Genomic DNA, 18907 nt, shown 5'->3' on the forward strand with positions numbered 1-18907 from the left:
TCCTTAGATGGACGCCTATGCTCAGGCCAATCATCTCCTTATCAAATGTTCAGGGTTTCACATTTTCCTAATGTCAAATTATCTGTTTGTTTCATTAAAAGTGAATGTTAGGAGCAGGTTTGTTTGTTTGGTTTCTGTCTCACCCCATTTCATATAGTGGAATAAGGGAAGTCATTATGGCTTTTCTTGCAGAAAATAGGAAATCCTGCTGTTAATTTTTTTAGCAGGAAAACTACCCTTGTCATCTAGTCATCACGTTATTGGTTTTGCTTTTAGTGACCTTGGTCTATTGCCAAAAATACACAGTATCTCTTACTTTCACTGGGAAGTCTCTCAGTCCCTACAGCAAGCCTTCTATAAAATGGAAGAAGGAAAACCTTTTATTCTCAGATTAATGAAACATATTCCTAAGAAATATTCTACTACAGCCATTATTAACTTGATTTTCAGTGCATCATACAGATTACAAGCATCTAGTACATTTCAGAAGCTATATACAAAATGATTTTTAGAAAGCGGGTGAGGAATTTAGATCATGTCTACACAAATCTCAATGACCGTTATGTATTATCGCATTTTAAAGCACCATTTAAAGAATAAGAATTGGAATTTGACTTATGTTAATGATCAACATGAATTTCAGTCAAGACTAATGCTTATCTTTAGCTCTGTGCTATCTCCTTTAAATATTTCAGCAAGTACTTTTTCATGCTGTTTGCATTGTTTTGGAGCATAAGTGAAGTTGCTGCTGTTTCACTGTCTGAGGTACAGACTTCAGTTTTTCCGCTACTTACAACTGATAGCTTTAGTTGCTGTTTCCTTTCTCTTGTTGCTAGAACATATTGTTGATCATTAAACTTCCTTTTCTAGTTTGCTTTCTGTAACATGTTGCAGATAGGTGCCACTAGTACCAACTGTATATAGAAGCTGCATATACAATTGTTCATGCATTTGTAATACAGGGCAAAGTCCGAAACTGAAAGTGTAGAGTAGCACCTCTCAAATAGCACCTGAAAACTTCATACAGAATTCCAACTTTGTTGTGCATCACCAGCAAAGTGATTCTCTCCATAGCAAGCCTAAAAATGTTTCTTTACATCCATTAACAGCTGAAACTCTCCTAATAATGTTTTTTTCTCATGCACTGTGATTAGTTATTTTTCTGCCTTAGATGGCAGTTGTGCTAAATTTTTATTGCTTCATGTGCTCACGGCTCATTTATTGTTTTATTTTTCTTCTCTGTTTGCTTACTGAATAGATTTATTACTTTTGCATGAAATAATTCTTTTGAGATAACTACTTACTTCCATGGAGGCTTCTTCAATTTTAAATTGTTTTGCAGTTTTGGTTTCTATTACTCATAAACAAAATGTCACTGGCAATCTGCATAGCTTTTGCAAAAAGGTATAACTATAAGAATTAGAAGAAACTCAGTAAGAATAAAAATAACTCATTTTGTAAGTTCTCACTTCTAGAACTTTTCCTTAAAAATAAAAAATAAACATCTGTGAACAGCAATTTTCTTTCTCGACTAAAAATTCTACCCTCGTATGTGATTCTTGGTATGTGTTTTCAGAGGAGGCCCACCAGGATGCCCACCGTTCTGAAGAGTCCAGCTCACATACATTATTCTATTTAGATACTTTTTGAAAATCTGTCTAAATTTACTTAAATGCTGCACAACTGCAGTTATTCTCACTCTCATAACATTTGGGTTATGAGCATGCATAAAGTCTCTGTTCTGAAGCTGCAGAGACAGGTTAACAGTACAAAGCAAGCAACCATTTTGCAAAATGAAACTAAAAACCTCCAAATTCTAAGTGAAAATCTTATAGGAGATGGATAAGAGTTCTTGAATGCTTTCATTGTACAATCTGACGTCTTATTAGAAGATGCTTTCATAAGAAGTGTGTCTATTACCTATTATCTGGAAGTGTGGAAAGGAGACAGTTATATCTATGGAGCACTCTAAACTTCAGCACAGTCTGCTTTCATAACTTATCATGGTTTTAAGCTTGGTTAGAATTTGTTTTTTCTATAAATAACTAAACTGCAAATAAACCTGTTTTCACCTGAAGTACATGGTAACGTTAATATTAACATTAGAAATGGCCTTAGTATGGTGAAAACCAGATAAGATGTGAACATATCCCCTAGCAACAATGCAGATACTGAGTTACAAGAGCAATTGCATACCAGTCTTGTCACAGATATTACATTTCTCTGTATCACTGAGCATCAGCTAATTAAAAAGTGCATTTAGCCAGAGGAATTATTTTTATGAATTTGCAAATACGCTTTAAGCAAATACAAAGAAAAAGTAATAAAGCTTAATTTACTTAGGAACACTCTAACCCATCTGCTGTACCTATATATCAGCATTAAGATTATCCAGTAGATTATTGTACTATGACTTTTTTCAAAATAAGTTCAGCTCAAAAACAGGGAAGATTACGATTTAGTTCTCTATAATATGACCATAAGAAACAAATTCACACGGTGATGAAATAATCATTTTGTTTAATTTCCAAAGGGCAATATTTAATATGACAGTACTCAGCCATGCCTCACTCATTCATGGATGGAATTAAAAGAACTTCTTATCTTTTTATTCCTGCATAAAGTAACTTCCATGGCCATCCCTGTGGACAAGTGATTCCCCTAGATAGTGATGATGAATTTCTTATCTTCTCCAGAAGGAAGGGAGTAAGAACAGCTGAGGACAGAACAATGTCTTTTTCTCTCCTACACCTGCCAGCATTTCTATAGTTGTGTGAAATTCTGCTGGAGAGGACATATAAAATGTGTATATGCGAACCTTAAAAGGTGGATGTAAAATGTCTGCTGACTGCAGATCACATAGACAGGGCCTTGTAAGTCATTCAGTTTATTCGATTCTTCTGCAGTTTTCAGTCTTCCAATTTTCAGAAAACTAAGTCATATAGATCAAACTAGTTGGTGCCTTTTCTTTCATATCAGTCGCTGAACAAAATATATGAAAATACGAAAAAATCCGTTCTAATAATTTTGCATTCTGCTTTTTTCTTTTTTAACATGTAATAGATAACTGTTGAAACTAAGTGAGTAGCTGTGTACTCAAAGGTTTTTTGTTTTTTGTACTTTTCTTTTTTTCCCCAAAAGCAGCAGTGATCTGTTACGTGGGTTGAATTCTTCAGTCCCAGAAGAGCCTGATAGGTGTTTGGAATCTTTACCAGAAATTGGGAAGCGGAGATTTTAAATCCACTCATTGAGCATATTGCATTGAACAGGTGTTTGCTGCCTGTTGCCAGAAAGCAGAGTTATTCATCCAGTCATGCATCCATATGCAGTGCAGCATAATATCCTGGCGGTTGTCAAAAGAAAGTCCCAGTCTCTCTCCGCCGAGATAGTTGCTGCTGGTGATCAGCCATCCCCTTCGGAAGATGCCAGGCAAACCATATGACTGCTCTGCAGCCTTGGTTTTACAAGCAATTCTGCTTAATTTTTAAGTGTCAGAGTAGTTGTCTCTTCAGCTACTCACTTCCATAGGCTCTTAAGGTAGCACATTTGATATGTCAATTCAATTTCAGGTGAATATCATTTTTAAAAAAAAATAAACCTAATGGTGTACTCATTTATGCTCATACTGTGCTCCAGGTGTACCTCTTCAGCTTCTGGTTAACGTTTGTCAGTTATCACAAACGTAAAAACCATCACTGTGCGCTGCTGGCTCTAACTTTAGCCATCTACTAAATAATTTTGTTGACAGTTCCCCTACTGCTGTTGCTGACTTGCAAATACCTGATTTGCTGAGTGAAAAAAAAACACCTTTCACATACGTCTGTCCATAAAGCTTGCCTTTTCAGTGCTGTTAGTAGCATGCATTTCATGCAGATGGATATTAGCTGGACTAAATTCTGATGTGTTCAGAGCTGTATGATTAGCAAAGCAGAAATGAACAAATTATTGCAAATAATTTAACTTTTTTTCTGGGGAAGGTGTTGGGGCAGAAGGAGGTACGGATAGATATTTTTTATAAGCTGCTTGCTTTTCTGGAGCGCAGTTGTTATACAGGGCACAACATTTCTGCTTGGAGATCATTTGTGATGCCAAGAACGTTTGTATTGTACCTCTGAGTTGAACAGATGACCGTTTACTAGACATATGGAATGAACTTATTACATAGGTTTTTGATAAGATGCTTTTAACTCTGAATTACCTCTTGAATACAAATTAATTTTCATGACAGTCTCCAAGCTTAACTTGGATTATAATGCTGCGTACAAGTTCCTCCAAGATGTACAGTCAGCATTCATTTCCAGATATCAGTGTCAAAAACATATTCAAATGTGGTTCTTTGGACACTCCACACACCCCTCAGTGTGTTTTTCATCCACTATACATCATGATTAGTAGCAAAACTAGAGACTGGCATTGTTTTTTTGCGACTTTTCTGTTGTGAAAGACCATCCCAAGTCTCTCCAAGTGTGTACTGCTTTTCTACTTAAAAAGGAAAAAAAAAAAAAAAACTTTGCTGTTTTAAAACCATTTCTTATCCCTTGAGCTGTCACCAAAGACAGGCTTTGCATTATTTAGCATTTTTTAATTCAATTTGAAACATTTCTTTAAGAAACAACTTGATCTATGTAGAAATATTTCTCCTTTCAGATTTGCAACTTTCTGAGTCAAAAAAAAATTAGCAATTTTTCATGTAAAAAGACTCAAGATGGCACCGAACTGTTTCCACATGAGCTCACTCTGAATTTAGAGTTTAGTCTGTCTTCCTTTCACAGAAGAGCACAAGCTGGTGAGGAGTACTGTAAAACACCAGGGACTGGAAACTCAGCTTTTGGATGTGAGGGAGTGATAGGTCAGAGGTAGGCAGACAGCGCTGAGATGGAGGAAAACTGACAACTTCTACAAGCAAAGCTACTGCTCAAATGCATCGAAAGGGAAGGATTTCACCTTTGTCTTTCATTTTCTTTTTGATGGTGATGAACACTGCAGAACATTTGTTCAGTGGAGGATGTAGTCAAAAGAGTTTGTTGTCTCTTCATTGAGAGCACAAGGGAAGAAAAGGATGCTTTGAGGAAGGCTTTTTCTTTGCCCAGAGGCTCTATATTTGAAGTAGCAGAACTACCCATAAAATGAAAATGATTACAAGCCATACCAATGTAAACAATGCTTTTCTTTTGCTTCCGGAGAATGCATCTGTCTTTGATGCATTTCAGGGTCATGTATTAGGGCTACATTCCAGATGTTGTTTTATTTTTTGTACTCTTTCTATTTTAATTTCCTTCAAAAAATATATATATATTGTTTTGTTTTGTTTTTTTTTTTTTTTTTAACTCAAAGAGGGCTTAAACCTGCACCACAATCTGATTCCTAATAAATAATAATACAGCACCAGAAAAAGAATTGCATGCAGTGAGATCCATTGTGAGAGTTTGGTGGTAGAAATGTCATGGTAGACTTTCCTAGGTTTTTATATTCTATCCTTACATGGGCCCACAATAGCTCTTTTTGAAGTGTTCTTGATTGCAGAGGAATAACAGCCACATTGTTGAAAACAAATGAAGTGACCATCTGGTGTAAGTTTGAGAAATTATTATTAAAAAAGTTGTTATGTTTTAGTAGCCGAGTTTAGAAAATTATTAATACAGACTTGTTACCAGCCCAGTAGCACTCCTGGAACTTACTGTTAGCAAAAAAAGTCATTAATGCAAACACTGCATGCTAGTAAATGAGCAGAACAGCAGCCTTCAGGGTGATAAGATCTACTCATTTGCCATAGATTATTACAATATTCCCCAACAGACGCGTTTAGTTTGGGGAAGACCCTTTGTTATCTCTGGTGCTACACCTGCTCAAGGCAGGGCTTATTGCCTGTGTTGGCTCAAGGCCTTGTACAGGTGTTTTGAGTAACTCCAGCGAGGGAGTTTCCACATCTCCAGACTGTTCAAGTACCTGGCCACCTCCATAGTGAAAAGATGTATTTCTTACACCCAGTGGGAGTTTCCCATGCTCCAAGGGTGACTTCTGTCAGCCTTCTGGCTACACTCTTGCTAATTCAGCCCAGGATGCAGTTGGCCTTTTTGCTGCAAGGGCACGCTGACGGCTCTGGTTCAAGTTGCCCACCAGTGTACCCTCATGACGTTTCTGTAAAGCTGCTTTCTCTCCACCTGGCCACACACCTGTATAACTTGGGGGGGATCGTTCCATCCAAAACACAGGACTTGATATTTTCCTCTGCTGAACTTCATGAGGTCCTCATCAGCCCCATCCTCCAGGCTGTCAATGTCTGTTTGAATAGCAGCTCTGCATATTGACCATTTTTCCCCAAATTGGTGTTTCCTGCAAAGTCACTGAGTGTGTTCTATCCTGTTATCCAGGTTATTTTGCACCTTCAAGACTTTGCATGCAGAAGCAGTATTTTTTGTTAATTATTTAAAGTACCTTGTATGGGACTATTATCAGATGTTGATGCTAAATGTATTTACACAAATAAAATGTTTGGAGAAGACAAAAAGTAAGATTTCTGTATTAATCTTGACCTGGAGGGAGGATTTTAAGGGATCATGCGGTTATTCCGTAGTAATGCTTCAAAAACATTCTCTTCCTCCAGGTTGTATGTTTTGTTATAGCATGCGGTTATGTCCAGGAAACATGTACTTCTCTGCACCAGGGTCAAGAATATATCCTCTGGGAAAGGGGAAAAAAATAAACAAAACTTTTTCTTTCTGAAAACCTTTGGAACCTAGCACTAGCTGACTTATATGAGGATCAGAGAATAGATATGAAATCCAAGACTTCCTGAGATCCTGCCATGCTGCTCCATTTTCAGGTCTTAGTGTAGTAGGTTTATTCATCTCATAGTGAGAGCATATCCAATGGAAGTAACCGAGCTAGAATGGAGACTTTTATGTTACAGTGTCTAAAAGATATATTTACAGTTATTACAGAGATATTTCCCTTTACTTTCTATTGCACTCTTTCACTTCCTAGCCATTAAACAGTTTCCTGTATTTTGGAATTGTTCAGTAGACTGTTAATTCAGGTGATCTTTTTTTTTAACTTCAGCACTGGAATCAATCATATCATACAAATACAATTTACAGCGTATTGCTTGTTTCCACAAATCTTTTATTTTGAATTAAATTTTAAAATTTTATGCAACTTTTTGTTTGTTCAGCTCCAGAATTGCTGATACCTGGTTAACCAAGAAAACTGCTGATAAGACTCAGAATTCAATCAGTTAACTGACCTTGGCTTCTTATACACTCTCATCTAGTAATAGAGATATTTAAACATGGAGGTAGTTGTCTCTGTCCTTCACACATTGGCCTTTAGTTCTCTTCGCTAATAGCTTTAGTCATTTAATAACGTATTTTACAGCAAGGTCAGGTTAACAGGGGCTTTTATAGGCCAATATTTTACAGAGAATCGGTGAACCAAAAACTGTAATTATGCATGGGAAATAATCCCTTGAATAATTACTGATGATTAACTGGCTGTTATCATTGAGACAGGTTATGAGGATTTGATATGAGGAGGTAGAAATCAACTCGTCAAACCTATGGTAAATGTTACATATTTGATAAAGCTTTCTATTTACTTCTGCGTATCCAAACAACAGGGCAAGTACAGCTCTAATTGTGATTTTTATCAATTGGATTATCTATAAAATTGCATCTTTACACTGAGTGTTGCTGACAGTATATGAATGAGCTTCAAAAACTAGTGAGTTCATTGTCAGTGTACACAATTACATGAGTGTTAGCAGTGCTTTAAAATTATCTGGTATTTTATGCGCAATTACAGTTCTTTTCAAACTGGCTTGATACTATGGAACAGATCAGATTTGCATAAGGTTTATGAGTATTGCCATACAACTTCCAAATAGGATTGAGACTTGTGTGAACAGCAACCAAATTCCGTAAGACTGAAATCAATAACCCCCGAAAGGTGCTAACTACGAAAGGCATGTGAAGAAACCAGACAGAACAAAATCTTGGGAGAAATATAGTTTATTTCTGATAGAGCCCAAGGTACACATCCTAAAACTGCTTCAGGTGAGTCCTCCCACATCCAGGAATGACATACTGGAGATATAAGAGTTGTGGAAGGAGGAGATACAAGTACTCTTGAATAGATTATTAAAATTTCAGTGATGTCTAAAAATAAAAATTCTCTGGAGTAGTTGAAAGAACTTTAGGAAAGAAAAATCTCAGGTGTTCAACACAATATTTGGGCAAATGACAGGATTAAAAAAAGAGAGAGAGAGAAAGACGAAAGGAAACTATGCTGATTTTTAAGCTTTGTAAGTAAAAGCCAAAGGCTAGAATCGCAATGAGGATTTATGTTCACAAAATACTTTCTGGCAATTACAATACACCTCTGGTAAACACAAGACATAGGCCCAAATCCACCCTACTTCCTTCAGAACAAAAGTTCAAAATAATTCCTTTATTATCCCAAGTATTTTGCTAATGTGTCAGTCTGTAAAGTATTCAGAGGTCTCTCTTAGTTTTCCCTCCTGAAGCTGCACCATTTCAGACAGAATATTTAAGTTTTCATTAGAACAGAGACTAGATCCCAGATGTCCTAGCTTTCAGGAGACTGATGTGATTAGCTGGTGTATTCACCCATCCCTCTCAAAGAGCTGTTCCTTCAGCTTTCTTAACCAGACTGTCTTTCATGGGAGAGTAGGTCTAGGTTAACAGGCCACAGTGCAACATATTCCCCTACCGGTTGGCTTCAGCTCACACCTGGTCTAATCTCACGGGGACTATTTACTAAAATAATATTGCAAGGTAACTACTAATTATTTTGGTAAAATGACTTTATAAACTGTCTGCCATTTCAATTTCTACTTATTTTTAAGCATGTAATGTACTTCTGGAACAATAAATACTAAAGAAATGAATTAGGTCTATTTATAATCGCTTGTGCAATTCCCTTAAGAATGCAAATTTATCTGGCACAAAATTAATAAATGCTGCACCTTTAATTTGAGTAAAAGTCAAAATAGTCTGTAACGTGCATTCCAGACATATATATTATTTTTACAGTGCAAAATAATTCCTGTTTTGTAGAGCTAGTGCTGATTAAAAGAAATTCACCTCATTCAATTTAATAAAACTAGCTAATTTAAGAAAAGTCAGGGTATTAAAATTTACTGTACATGACAACTGTTCTCATTTCAGAATGCACCCTACCACCTCTATTTGATTAGATTTCTTATTATAAGTTCTGAAAAGGTTAATGAATACCTTAACAAGGCAGCTCAGGTTCTATAATTGGGTGTAATAAGCAGATATGGTGATGGGCTTCTTTGTTGATATAATTGTAATTCAGGACTTTGAAGTGTTATAAAAACAACACAGTAAGAAGTGTAAAGAAAAATAAGGTCTCCTAATCTCCTGGCTTGGAGATAGAAATTGTTTCATACTCCCGCTGATGTAAACGGCTAACAAAACTCTGCAGTTATATACTCTGGATCTTCAAGTATGTACCTCAAAGGCAATTATTTTTCACTCCTATAAGCAGAGACAGAAAATTTCTGTTACAAGAACTGAAACCATTTAAAAAGGTGTCTTCTGAAGTCATCTGAAACCTAGTTGTGCTTTGAGTTTCTACTATGGGATTTCAGGTTGCCTTCGAAGTGAATCTTTGCCTTTCACTCTTGACTTTGGTTTTGCTAGAGCGATAATGAGAGAGTCCGGTCATCTTTGCTCAAGCTAAGAATCCCTTCTCTTGATCATATGGGGAATTTACCTCTGAAGCTAGTTTCAGTTTGCAGCACTATCCCTTGAATATGTATGATGAATTAGACACAGGAGTACAGTTTGCGTAAACTAGTACTTGTGTGTGTCTACTGAGCTTTCTTCAGTCATCTCTCACTGACTGATGTGTTGTGGCTCTACATTTGGTCATCTCATTCTTAATCATGTAGCACCTGAAGATTTTTATTCATTCATATTTTCTATTTCATGATCTTTCAACTCTTGCAGACGTTTTTGCTAACAGTTTCCAATTCTCTAGCCTTGCCTTTCTTACGCTACTGAACTTTGTTTTGTCTGCATTACAGAAGTGTTTAAGGACGTGTAGTTCCTTCTGTATGATATCCTGAACTTTTTCTGCATTAAAAAATTCTTCCAACTTTATTTCATCAGAAAATTCAGTCAGTACACTATTTTTATCGAAAAATAATTTTATTAGTGAGAATGCTTTACAGAATGGGTCCAAAACTGATCCTTGAGGAATAAAATCTTACCCTTTTCTCAACACAGTTTTTTTATTATTATTATTATTATTTTGCAACTCCATTTGTACTTGTAATCATTCCTTATCTCCATTACAATATTTTACTAATATTTTCTCTTTCATATCAGATGATTTACTGAGATCAGTAGCATCTACTGTATTTCTTTTGTCTTGTGTGGCAATAGTGTGGATTTGTAATAGAAATGTCTTGTGTGCAAAAAATAGTGAAGGTCATTAAGGTGGGAGAGAAATGGGTGGCACATGCAAGATGAATGGACTGAAGCAAACTATTATACTTAATGATAGAATTTAATATGAGCCAGGTTTTTAACATTCTATTTCCAGTTTAAGTTCCTAGTTTTCATAGCTGCATACTGAAGTGACTGTATGCTATCACGTAATACATACTTGGGGGGAAGGGAGAACTTTTGGATACTTGTTTGACAAACAGAATATGCAAATGTGAAATGAGTTGCCATAATGCAAGTAGATAATGGATAGCATACGCTCTCTTTCAGCCTACCTGTGAGATCTTTAAGGAAATACTTAGCCAGTCCTTACCCATATACTTAACCTGTCTTCAAATAAAATTCAGTGGTTTTGAATGTATTTTAAGGTTTTGATACATCCTGAATTTTTATCAAAACAAGAGAAAACAACTGAAGTTATGGTTGCTGCTCAACATTTACCTAAATCGTGGCCAAACATGTGGGTATCTTAATAATGACTGTAATCTGTGTAGACATAGGTATCTTTTGCATATCCAAACAGGTACTACTGCAAACAGTTTGCTCCTGTGTATCTAAGTGATTTGTGTGCAAATAGATCAACTTACATTCATGAAGACTGCAGTTGGCCAGCTTAATTTTTTGAGGTCTAATTTTTCAGAATTATTTTTTTTTAAATAACATTTTTTCTTAAGATTTAGACAATTTATTTATCATTGTAGTTGCCTACATGTTATGAAGTATAAATTTAGCATCTATGTCGTTACAAAAGGGAGAGTTGAAATTTGAGTGTATACAGGATCTGTATTTTTTTCTTTCAGATGTGTTTCGCCTGTATGAGTCAAGCTGTAGGAGAAGAAATAGAAGTACTTTTTTATTTAGGCATTTAGTACAACACTCCTTTTTGTATATTAGATTTCTCAATTCATTCTTCCTGAAGTCTTTCAAGAAAAATTATTTATTTGTTACTATATATTTCTAGTAGCAACTATGATATGCAGTGTCTTGTACAAAAGGGAGGAGGACACAGGTTTGATCCAAAGAATGAAATCTTAGAAATGAGAACAAAATGTGTGTTCTTAACATTGTGTTCATCTTAAATCTGGAAGTTAAACACACCATTTTAAATAGATGAGCTCAGTCTCTCCTAGGAGTATGAGACAGACAGAATAAATACATCTTATTCCTTCAGCAAGATTACATTTTCAAATCATATTTTCTTTAATTACAGAAATAGTTTTTAAGTAGTTTAGTCTGATATGAATATATGCATATGTCTGACTGCTTGTCAGGTAGTGTAAATTGTGATTGTTCCCTATGAACCCATAAATGTTTGCATCAGGTGTGCATGTGCTTGAATAAAGGGCGAGGAGTTTGGAGGAGCCATACAGGGAAATTGTAAAAATTAAGTTGCATGAGTCCTGGCCAAATATTTTTGAATGGACCTCTCATGCTACAAAACAAGTTTGCATTCCTAGTCTATGTTTTCTTGCTATTACCAGCAAAAATGCAACCATTTCACGTGAATAAGATATATGGAAGGAACTTGCAATGTGAGGAAAAAGAAGCAAGAAGCTGGCAACACAAAGTCCCATGCAGAGTGGTAAAAAGTAGTGTTTGTTTCAAAATTCAATTTAGTCTCCATTTCATTTCTGTCATTGTGTTATTACACAGAGCATATAAACTTTTAAGAAACATACCAATCAACAAGCACCTATTCCAAAAATATTTGGGGTTGGAGGAAGTGAATTTGAAAATGAAAAACATATAGTGCATTTCGGAGCTCCACTCATTAAATCATCACCAGAAAAAAAGGCCTTATTTTTTAATGGTAGGTGAGAGTAACAGGCACAGGGAGTGATGACCTAATTCACTCTACTGATGAGTGCTTTCAATTGAGTCAGTACTACTACTGATTATAACTTATCATAGTGAAAGCACATAAGAATTTACTTAATCAGTTACTAAGGGATGAAAATAAAACAACAAGAAAATTCATTCAGTGTCTGTATTTGAGGAAATATTTTTTTATTTGGCTTCATCACTCTGCTGGCTGATAGAAATCCAAGAGATCAGCCATATGATTCACTTGTATGCAGATGATTCATTTCTGTGTCTTTCCATACCTTGCCTGCCTTCTACTTAATTAGAGGGCTCAAGTCATTTAATTTAATGCAGGACCATACATTTCTTATGTTCCCTGCGTAGTCCCTTTTCTGTTTACAAGGTAAATTTGACCACGACATTCTTTTTTCCTTGGATGTGTAGCTGATCCGTTACTGTAAGATATAGATGCTATTTTTTGCAGTGAGGCATATTGAGAGTAATAGCACAGCTGTAGCAAAAATGACGCTAAGTATAATGGAAAGTTAATGGGAGGATACTCTGGCTACTGCTAGGCAAGCTCATGTCAGAGGGATTACAATAACCAGTATTATTTCTATTATCTGAGGCCTGTTATGATCTTCTGAGTGCAACTGTGCTTTAAAAGTAGGGATGGGATGTTGTATTGAAAAATTACTGTAATAGAAGACTATAGAGTTCAGTGTAATTCTGAATGATTACACCACTTTTTCTAGACTACTTTTAAAAAATCGTGGCCTCACAAAGGTTTGTGACATCTCTGCTATGTATTTAGTGCAGGAGAGTATACATCAATCTTTCTCTGAAATGACACTAACAGAATATGGTTTGCTGTTATTTACAGGTTCCCAGAGAGTTTATGAAAGATTGAAAGATAACAATAAAATGGTGACAATTCTGTTTAGGACAATGAATTACGTTCCTCCCGTGTTTTGTGCACACACTTTCTGCAGACAAAAAGTGACCTCTTAAATCTAAATGCTAGCTTTCTTTATTCACTGATTCTTCATTTACTTTCTCTTGTACATCGTCTGTACATTTGTACATCTGCTTAATAAATAAATAAATAGACTTTAAGTGCATTCCTCTTCAGGTGCTGTAAGTAACTGACTTCAAAGCACTTTGTGCTGGATTGGTTCTGTGTATAAAATAGTCCACTGCATTACTTAGTTGACCAGGATAGTGAACTAAAAGCCATGGCCAGCCAATTTATTCCATTTGAGACTAAACAAATTTATTTCAGCTGATCTACCCTAGTACTCCAACCCCAGATAAAGCAAGCTTTATCTTGAACTTTGATAGATTTGCATGTTGTTTTTAAATGTGTACGAGAGGAAGAAATGAGCAGAGTACCTATATTGGGGGTGGGGGGGAGAAGCAGCAAAACATCTTTTAATGAGAAGCCAAAGTGCTTGAAAAAAGCTAGAAAATGATTCTTCCTTGCTAAAATAAAATAAAATAAAATAAAAATAAAAAGAAAGAAATTTGCAGATTATTGTTTCATGTTTTCCTCTTTCATTGGTCCAGAGCTGGACACAATCCTAATAGCACATCTTTCATCTTAAGAGGCTCATCTGAAATTCTGAACTTCCTCTATAGAATTGAAACAAGATGAGAGATCAAAACCTAAAAAGCACTGCTAGGAAGGTACCTTCCCTTAAAATAATTGAATTTTGAATTTAGTGTATGCCATGTGATTTAAACTGAACTAATAAGGATTTAATTAGATGTAATCCTAAATCGTGTCCTTGAAATGGTAGTGATGAATTAACAGTGAGTATTAGGAAGACTTTAATATCCATATTCACCTAGTTTGGGGTTTTACCCTTTGCTATAGGATCACACTCTGAATTAGTGTTATTGGTTAGAGGTTTTAAAGGAAATATTGTTAAATATCTCAAAAGTGTAGGATGCTGCTGATAACAAGATACACGTATATTTACATATGGAATAAATAGCTGGACGGAGCTTTTCTTATTTGTCTTTGAGTTTCTAATGATGGTGATTCTTAAAAAGAAGCACCTTCTCTTTCAGACTCATAATAATTTTTTAATCCTGTTCAGACTTTCTATGTCAATACTGCTCTCAGCAGTGTTGTACAGACATCTCCAGTGTCTGTAATTCAAGATGAATGTTAAAAAATATAGAAACTCTCAGAGAGTTGAATGATTAAAGAGAAGGAGTAAAGATTAAGGAGAAAATGCAATTCATAGAGAAAACATTCAAGAAGCTAAGTCTTGAAGTTTTTATCAAATACAAGATGTTGATCGGTTTTTACTAAATGTCAGCGTAGTAGAAAATGCCGAACAGATGTGCCTTCAATCTAGCAGAGAAGGGTTTGAATATATATGCTAAGAGAAATCTTATAACTGGAAGCTGAAGATCAACAAATTTAGGGCAGAGATATCAATGATAATGAGGTAGCCATTAGGAAAAAAAAATGACAAACAGGAACTTTTAATCAGGTTTGTAACATTTCCTATCAGAAAAGATCTTTGGAAATGGAAATTTATTATTAATATCAAGAAAGTTTGACACAACTTTCCTTGTCAAATGAACACTTCATGTTTATACATGAATAATTAGCTTCAGAAAGACTAGTTAGTTATTTGACCAAGTGATTGTTTCATTGTTTGCTCTTCATGGATTTAAAAGTTAGAAAGGAAGCCCAGCAATTTTCCAGGTGCTTCCTGTTCAGTTTCTGTAGCCCTTTACCTGTCTTCAGTAGGTTTTCAGGTGTTGCAAGTTCCAAGACTGGCTTTCCTAGAGTAGGCTACATTTGATCTGCCAACTTGAATACTTCTAAATTATTCAAGCATTTTTGGATCTGTTATGTTGGCACACAAAAACAACCAAATAAGCTGCCTGATCACAGTAATTGTTTGCAACTCCACTTTAAGGATGCTGTTATGATTTTTAGATCACAAAAGTGCTCCTGAGGCAGCCACATTGGCTGTTTACTCTGAAATTTGGTCCTGCTCACTAATCAAATCTACAGTAGCCCTTCCCAGAGCAATTTCCTCCGTATACCTCTAAAAGTTGTTTTTGAAATAAAGCAAAGCAAATGCATCTCAGTGATGTGTCTTTCCAGGAGGATAACATGGGAAAGACAACTGTTTTTACAAGCTCACTGTCTTGGCATGCACCTTCTGTTAGTTTGGTTTAGTTGTGGGTTTTTTTGTTTGTTTTTTGTTGCTTTTATTTGTTTATTTTCGATTGTTTTTAAGAATAAAACCTTATTTGATTACTTCCTCTGAACAGATTGTCAGAAATAAGTCCCTGGTGTGACACACTGCTATCCCAAGACATTTAATATACGTCGGTCTCATTCTTGAATTTGAAAGCAACCATATACATATTTCTGGATGATTGAGTTTCTTCTGCTTTTTCCCTTCATATTCTTCCTGAAGACTGTTTATCAGTGTTTCTACATAGAATTTATCTTATGGTTACACTGGACACTTTTTAATATATTTTTAGTCTGCTGTTATGTTGTCCCACTTGTGTAGGTATTTGCTCAGGCAACATAGAAGTGGCACTAATAGGTAATGTGAATCAACCAGGGAGATTCACACAAGCTGCCACTGTTTGGGTTTTTTTTGTTGTTTGTTTGTTTTTTTGTGTGTGTGTTGTTGAAATTACTTTGTACTGCTTTGAAAAGCAAACAAAACAAAAAACTGCCTTCAGTTGTCTTTGGATCACTGTTCTTGGTTACAAGAGCAGAACTAACGGAAGTAATGTGGGTGAAAGGAATGTCTGTTCTTTTCTAATGCGGACTGTGCCATAATTGTGTGCGTTCACCTCCAGCACAATCTATGTTAAAGTATCCAAATTGTGATGTCATTTGGCAACTTGGACTTTTGCAGAATGCAAGTGGTTGTTCACTTCAGAAAAGTGTTTCAGTTTTTCAGTTGCTTTTGGATACTGATCTGGGAGTGTAAAGACACAGGGCAACCTTCCCTGAGTTAGCTATGCTGGTCAGATCTATAGCTGCCTCTTAGGTCAGACGTCTCTTAGGCTTTCTTTTAAATAGTAAATATTATAGGAAAGATTCTCAGCTGCAGAAGGTGTTCACTCCTGCAGATGTTCAGTACTTTGGGTAACATTTTCAGGGTGCAGGCATGTTACTCTGCTCAAGTGCCCAATTTCAACTGAACTCAAGATATACAAATTCTGAGAAATCTTGTGGCAATCAGCAGCTGTCTGGAAGAGAGAATCTCAGCTCAGTGCCTGGAGTATACAACCACCTTCAGCATTGCTCTGGGTGGTCACCCAGTCATGCCTGAATAGCTAACGAGTAGCTACAGCATAATCTTCTGGCAGTGGTCTCACAGGAGATGCCAGAGGGACCTACCCTCAGAGGACTGAGAATACAAGTGTAGGAAATATGGTCTCAGAAGTTGTTCCCTCATGTCTGTTCTGTCTATATACTGTTCTGCTGGCTTACTGCTGTGAAATGTTTCTGCTGTTGTGTTTGTTTGTTTTCTTTCCTTACAAGACAGAGTTGATTTGGAAAGCAAGAATAGGAGTTAGTTGAAGGGTCAGGCTTGAAAGGGTAGTTCTGCTCTGATTAAGAAATGTCAGGTCTATAAGGCTCTTAAGTATTTTCAAATTAAAGAGAAACTAGAATTTATTATTATTTTTTAACTGGATTATGAAAGCTCCAGGGATAAGTGTTTTCATCCTTCTCTGCAAATAATTGTCGTAGCTTTATAAAACCCAATCAACCCAGCCTTCTCATATAATAGGCTTTAGGTAGAAGAGAAGAAATTCTGGAGGTGCCACACACGTTTAACTGCATTTTCCAAAGTTCAAACACATTATTTCTTCTATAACACTAGCTGGCATTATTAAATACAAGAAGACATTGAGTCCCAAATCGCTATTAAAATGATCTACTGCACGTTACCCTACCACGTTCAAGGGTGCATTTTGGTGGACATATTTCTTTTGCAGCCTTATAAGTCTGTCAGGAGCATGAGAGTTCAGTAAGTACGTTGGATAGATAATCTGAACATGCTGAAGCTCCATAAAACAACGTTGCACTTGGATCAGTGTGTCCAATATAAACAGTCCATGCCGAAGATGAATTTGTGAGTCAGATCCCTATGCATATGTATATTTTGTTTTTCATTGATATACTGGTTGCATACAGACCTAACACAAGGATTTCCAGCCATAATCTTTACTGCTCCTCAGAAGCAGACAGGTATATCACCCCAGGTATTAGAACTTTACTAATATCTATTTAAAAGCTGTAGAAAAGAAATATGGGCTCAAGATTGATTTGAAAATAGAGAACTAATTATAGCGTTGTGGAAACATTAGTTTTGCTTAGTCGTTGAAGAGGGAGGAAGTGAAAGAACTATTTTAATTTTGTACGTGTTTTGACTGCTGGGTCAGAGGATAAAGCCCTTCTCAAAGAGGGAATGAGAAAATAATGTCATAAAGGCATAACTCAATAGAAAAGTTTAGATCACTTTGCAAGTTGGGCACATAGAACACAGCTTTTTTTCTGTATTGAAATGAAAGATCATGCTTCAAGGCATAAAAAGCTTTGACGTACTTCAGAGAGGGAAGTTGGTGTGAGGGGAAGGGTGACAATGTACTCTTGGAAAAATATAATTCTAGATAACTGAAGTGGCTTATCCCTGTGTGAGAGGATAGCTATGAGAGGTAGTTTTAGTGGTCATCTTTAAAGCACCTACTTTGACCTAATATCTTTGCACTTACTATGTGTGTACAACATGAAATAAATCATAAAGAGGCCATATTTTCAAAACAAAGTTGAAATTTGAAAGGATTCAAAAAAATAAAAGAATGATCTATCTTAAAATAAGAAGCTAAGTCTGCCTCTAGTTTTTTGAAGAGAAAGGATACCTTCTTGTAAACAAAAATACAGAGAGATATGTATGCATGAGAGAAGATCTTGACATAAGTGAATCTCTAAACTAGCAGATAAAGGCATGATAAAAAATAATAATAATAAATTGATCCTAGGAAGTCAACCACGCCCCTTGGTAAAGAAGAAGAAAGATCTTTTTATGGAAACGTGCTGGAGTTGCTGATGCATTAAGTCATTAAATCAAAGCTAGATGTCTTTTTAAAAGATAAACTGTAGTTATAATACTATTTTTAATCCAGCAGCCTGAATTATTGGTTCTGCATTATGCAGGAGGCTGAAGTGGGTGACCATAAAGGGGGCCTCTTTGTCCTTAACAGCGATGCATATATGAATAAATGGTTAAATGTGGTGAGATGTGAGAAATCCTAAAAGAAAAATATTGTAAAGCACATTAGATAATACTATCTTGCAAACATCCAAGACACTGTGCAGGGACCGGGTTGCTATAAAATGACAGCAGGAATGGTGTGTATCTTCCAGAATATACAGGGCAGAACGGTAATATTAGACAGATGGGACATCTTGTGCAAAGCTGGAGTCTCTCACTGACAGGTCTAGAGGAAAAAGCAGTACTAAACACTTTTGTAACATCAAAATCAAAACAGAAAACATTTCTCTATCTACATAATTCCTGAGGCATTTGAAATGTTTCCAGGAGTTCTAAATG

The 18907-nt window shown here is 35.9% G+C and overlaps 1 protein-coding gene across 3 annotated transcripts in view; it reads left to right on the forward strand.

Annotated features, from left to right (window-relative positions):
• The window catches only part of TENM1 (teneurin transmembrane protein 1), a 615716-nt gene that overhangs the window by 111835 nt on the left and 484974 nt on the right, over positions 1–18907 (forward strand). The window lies entirely within an intron of this gene.

The sequence above is a fragment of the Cygnus olor genome, chromosome 13 (assembly GCF_009769625.2).
Source record: "Cygnus olor isolate bCygOlo1 chromosome 13, bCygOlo1.pri.v2, whole genome shotgun sequence".
Taxonomy (NCBI): Eukaryota; Metazoa; Chordata; class Aves; order Anseriformes; family Anatidae; genus Cygnus; species Cygnus olor.